The sequence below is a fragment of the Canis aureus genome, chromosome 26 (genome assembly GCF_053574225.1).
Source record: "Canis aureus isolate CA01 chromosome 26, VMU_Caureus_v.1.0, whole genome shotgun sequence".
NCBI classification, from domain to species: Eukaryota; Metazoa; Chordata; class Mammalia; order Carnivora; family Canidae; genus Canis; species Canis aureus.
In genome coordinates, this window is record NC_135636.1 from 5,248,525 (window position 1) to 5,254,108 (window position 5,584).

The 5,584-nt window shown below is 52.2% G+C and overlaps 1 long non-coding RNA gene across 1 annotated transcript; it reads right to left on the bottom strand.

Moving 5' to 3' along the window:
• Positions 1 to 4,005: 4,005 nt before the first annotated feature.
• On the bottom strand, positions 4,006 to 4,713 carry LOC144298764 (uncharacterized). The gene is made up of 2 exons (XR_013365649.1): positions 4,413 to 4,713; positions 4,006 to 4,320 (listed from the first exon to the last, which is right to left on the bottom strand). It is a non-coding gene; the product is annotated as an uncharacterized LOC144298764 (long non-coding RNA).
• Between the last annotated feature and the right edge of the window lie 871 nt (positions 4,714 to 5,584).

The window sequence follows — 5,584 nt, forward strand, 5'->3', positions numbered from 1 at the left end:
CTCGCTGGTGTCAGAAGTCAGGACTGCGGGCACCTTGGGTCACGAGAGGCCGTGGAGTGATGATGCTCGTGCAGATGTGTCTGTACCCAGCCTGTGGCAGTGCCTCCAATGGCCCACCGGGGACTTGTGTGCTTCTCTGGGTGTGTATTAAAACTCAGTGTGTCAGCTCTAAAGCCAAGGAGCTTGCTAATGAAATGCTTGGAACCCTAGTAAGAATTTTGTCGATCTGGGTTTTCAATCTGAAAATATAAAGTCTTGAGCACCCGCTTTCCCAAAATTCAACTTCGCTATCCTCCCAACCTCGACAACTAAAATATTCCTACTATCGTCAATAGTCTTGTTTTCATCTAAGCGATGGTGACATTACATAGGAAGCTCTGGGCCCATCATCTGGGCAGTCATTTCTAGTCTCAACATTTTTTAAAAATATGAGCACATCTGGATCTTCTGATCGTAAATAGCTCTTCTGTAAAAATGTCCTTCAAAGCCTTTCTTCCTCAGAAAAGGGGCTGGATCTCTTCTTTGACTAACATTTGGAGAGAAGATGTTGAACTAAGAACTCTTAATGCATTTGTGCTTGATTTTGTTTTATAGCCTTGAAATTCTCTTTGCTGATGTTGACTTCCCTTAGCATTTAATTTTAATATGGCCATTTGTGTTCATTGTAGGTCTGTGTGTGTAAGTGCATGTGTGTGCATGTGTGTGTGTGTGTGGGCGCCTTGGGTGTGCATATTTGTAAGCTACCTGTGTGAGTGCACACGTGGGAGTGCATGTGTGTGCATGTGTGTGTGCATGTGTAACTGTATTAGTGTGTAGCTGTATGTGTGAGTGCACGTGCAAGTGCATGTGTCTAAGTGTGTGTGAGTGCACGTCCGTAAGTGTGCATGTGTGGGAGAGTACGCGTAAGTGTGCGAGAGCAGGTGTACATGTGTGCTACTACATTGCAAGTGTGTAAGTGTGTATATGATTGTGTAAATGTGAGTGTATTGTGTGTGAGTACGTGTGCGTGCACGTAAGTACACATGCATTTAAGTGTGTGTGAGTGTATGTGTGGAAGTGTGTGAGTGCATGTGTGAGTGTGTGCGCATGTGGGAGTGGGTGTGTGCACGTGGGAGTGTGAGTGGGGGTGTAAGTGCACCTGTGTGGTGTGGGGGAATGAAGGGAGAGGACTGGAAAGGCTGTAGAATATACGCAGAGTGCTCTGACGTCCTTGTCCGTGAAATGCCGCGTTGACTTCCGTGATTTCTTCCAGGCTGCTCCACATAATTTTTTAGGATGACTGACTTTTTTTAAGACTTTATTTATTCATGAGAGACACACAGAGAGAGAGAGAGAGAGAGAGAGAGAGAGAGAGAATGGCGGAGACACAGGCAGAGGAGCAGCAGGCTCCATGCAGGGAGGCCGAGGGACTCGATCCCGGGACCCCGGGGTCACGCCCTGAGCTGGAGGCAGATGCTCCACCACTGAGCCCCCCGGGGGCCCCAACTGTTTGACTTTTAACCAGAAGGGCCTGCAGGGCTTGTCTTTTCTTTCTCGCTACCTTTCCATTTGCCCGTGCATTCCATCCCTGCCCGAAAGCCCTTCCATGTCCTGCATCAGTCAAGGATTTCTGGATCCCTGTGCTTCCACATGCGCTGGGGGCAGGATGGGTGGGCATCCAGCACTTATCCAACAGGCTGTCCCCCCCCGAGAGTCAAAGGGCTACTTCTCCGATCATCATTCCTATGAAAGATCTTTCCAGCTTAAGTTTAGCTCAGAATGAACCAACGTTTTCTTGATTTCAGATTAACGGCTCTTACGCCTGAGCCTGTCTTCGGGCATGCTTGCCTCTGTTGTCATGATCATCTGCGTGCTACACGTCCACTCCATGCTTCCCTCATAGCTCCGTCCATCGACCAAAATATCGACACACACACCTACACAATAGGGGAGTTCCTCTTCAGGGAATGTGGTGTACACATATTTTTCTGTATTTTCAACTTAAAGTCCCGGGCGCTCTATAAAACACAAAATAGGAAGGCTTGGGAAACGGAGGGAGGCAGACCAGCTACAACTCAGGACCTGAGGAACGGCCCGGGGTGAGGCCCCTGGGTTTCCATGTTGCCTTGCATAACCCAGACAGGGGGGTGGAGAAGCCAACAGCCTGGAGGCGTCAGGAAGTGCAGACTGACAACAAAACACAAAAAAACCCAACAGCTTACTCTCCAGCCAAGGAGCCTGGAATGGGGTCACGGAGCAAGATGGAGCGCGAAGACTGTGAAGCAGCCACTATGGAAATCCGTCCACGGGCAACTGGGAGCACACGTGAAACAAATGGAAACAAAAGAGAACATCACAGGAACCAAAAATGAAAGATATAAAGAAGAACCACCTGGAGATTTTAGAACCAAAAAACCCAATAATCAAATTTGAAATGCAATGGATCAGCTCAAGAGCAGGATGGAGAAGAGCAGGATGGCGCCCGTGAGCGTGGAGACAGAACTATAGGAATTACCCAATCTGCAGAGCAGAGACATCAGGCTGCTGGGACCATAACTGAAGGCCTAACAGTCGTGTCCTCAGGGTCTGGAAGAGACGACTGGAGATCACAGGTGCGGCTGAAAGAATATTTGGAGGAATGATATCTCAAAATGTCCCCAATTTGGCACATGCGAAAACCCCATAAAACCCACAGCTTCAAAGAAGTTGAGGGAATCCCAAACAAAATATATCAAACAAAATATATCATATATATCAAAATATATTTTGTTCAGGGGATCCCTGGGTGGCGCAGCGGTTTAGCGCCTGCCTTTGGTCCAGGGCGCGATCCTGGAGACCCGGGATCGAGTCCCACGTCAGGCTCCCGGTGCATGGAGCCTGCTTCTCCCTCTGCCTGTGTCTCTGCGCCTCTCTCTCTCTCTCTCTCTGTGACTATCATAAATAAATTTAAAAAATCAAAAAATATATATATATATTTTGTTTGACCAAGACTCATGACCAAGACTCATCACATCAAAACTAAAAACAAAAAAGGGAAAACATCATGAATGTAGCCCTTTACCCGCAGGGGTGGAAAACCATCCAAACGACAGTAGATTTCTTATCCCAAACTGGAGGCCCGAAGAAATCGGCATCCTATTCCCAAGTGTCGAAGGAAAGGTCAACCCAGAGTTCTATACCCAGGCAAAATGGCACTCGGGAGTCAAAGGGAAATAAAGTGGTGGGACATGAAGAGGCTTTGCCACCCACAGGCTCGCCCTAAGAGAGGACCACCCAAAGATCTCTAAACAGAAAAGGGAAAAAAGAGGACAAATATTGGATCAGAAGGAGGGGGAAAGAATCATGGGGAGAGCAGAAACATAGGTAAATGCAAAAGACGGGCCCCTTTTCTCTGCAATTTTCTAGATTCTGTGTGATATTCGGAGCAAAGGTTGCATCATGGTGATTCTCAAGGAAAAAAAGGTGCATATGCGATGCGTCCTGCCCCGTGTTTCTCTCCAACGGTGCTGCTCTGTGTAATAAGAGGTGTGATTAGGAAATTGTAGAAACAATGACACTTTTCGTTGGAAGCAGCGGACGCAAGGAGCGAGTCCCGAGATGCAGAGACGTGTCCATCTGTCGGTCAGCAGTGGGGCGCTGATGCTGGGCGAAGGCCAGGGCACCCCCTCCTTGGCCTGCCTCCACGTCCCCCCACGTGGGCCTCGCCGAAGACGCTCCCGGGGTCTTGGCCCACCTGCAGCGATGCTCCACACCCCACGTCCTGCTTCGCTCTACGGCTCCGAGGGGGAAATGAGAATCTTCAGACGGAGACAGCCCCCCGGTGTGGATGCTGGGTCACCATCCCTGTGGTTGTCCCCGTCGAAAGCATCCCTGGAAGAGCACTGAAAATTTCCCACCCGCCATCCATCAGGGCCAAGGAGATGCAGAGGGAGAGTCTAAAACACACCACAGGGCTGGAAGGGAGGCCCACCCGTGACTCCTGAACTGCGTGGCTTTTAGAAAATAAACGTTTTTTCCACAATAATCTTTACAACTTTGAAAATATATTTGAAAGGGAAAGCAAACAAGCACAAAGACGAGGCAGGGGGAGGGACGAGAAAAGGGTTCCACGCCAGAGAGCCATGCATCCGGGGCACGTCTGCCCCTGCACCCTTGCTCCATGCCGAGGTCTTCAAGGCAAGTCACGGTCACGCACGCGCAGGGACGAGTTCCTTCCATTGCAGCAGGAGCAGGAAAGCAAGTTCATTGCCGAGGCAGTAAACCTCTGGTTTCTGTGCTTCATGTCCAAGACGCGTGGCTGCTGCTGGCTTGTTCGGAGCATTGAGGACACGTGAACTCTGCCTACACTTCCGTAATGAGATTTCCTATCACTAATCTATGACTAGGCCAACAGAGCTTTAATTTCCTCCTAATAGGGACATTTAAGAATTTACCAGGTTATGGAGAGTTCAAGCACGGCCAGGCTTTCCATCAAGAAATCCTAATTCAAATCCTGGTTTCCGTTGACTAACTAACAGGCTCTGATGGGGACGTTACATCTGCGGGACCCGGGGCAGCATCATGGGCTCATCCCCCCCCCCCCCCCGCCCCCCGCGCCATCTGGCCAGAATGCCTGCAGCTGGCTCCGAGCTGCAGAAGAGCTTGGCTGCAAAGTCGTGCAGGGAAAGGCCCGGCTGGAGGCTCTGGGTTGGCTTTATGGGGGAGCAGCGGGGTTCTCCGGTGAAAAGCAGAACTGAGAAGCGCTTGTGGTGCCAGCCAGTCTGGCTGGAAAGCACCAGGCTCCCCTTCCTTGCCCTCTGCCCGCCCCCACCATAGTGAGGTCCTGCGGCCGCACAGAGGGCCGTTAAGGTCTGTTGGTCACAGGCCCCGTGGGTCTGACATCCCCCCTTCGTCTCGTTAGACCAGTCGAGGCAGGAAGGGCTGCCCGTTGGCAGGCAGGGAAACTGAAGCAGAGACATGTTAAGGCAATTCTCCCCAACAGGTGATGCTGACGTGCCTCGACTCTCTTTTTAGTCGGCTCCTGGCTCATCCACCTTCCGACGCCTCCTGCCGACGCGATGCGGCGAATACCTCAGGTGCTCCAAACACGTGAAAATGACTCTGGGTTGTTCCAGAAAAACAGAACCAATAGGTTGTAGGGACATGTGTATATGGAGTGGGGGGGAGACAGTAGAGGGTGGAGATCCTCGTTTTGGGGAACTGGCTCCTGTCGTTGTGGATGCGGGCAGGCCGGCAGGCGACTTCCTGGGGGCGCCCACACCCTGCTGTCCTCCCCAGGCTCCTTGCCGTTAGATGGGACACATGGCTGCTTCCCAACGGGCCCCTGGGAGCAGGTGCGTGTGTCCCGTGGGGCCAGGAGCCTGGACCTGTGCACCGGGGCCTCCGTGGGCTCCCCTCCCTGCTGTGGGGGCGCAGACGACCCCCAGGGGGCCAAGCCGGCCGGAGCAGGGCAACTCTCGCTCTGTCCCGCATGCCTCGCCTGCCCCGGACACCTGCTGCTGGGACGGGGCCACAGGTGTCCCCCTGAGGCCCGACGAGGGGCCCGGTGAGCCTCTGGCAGGGACGTCGCTCACCGAGGTCACTCACTCGCTCCCCGAAGCCTGGA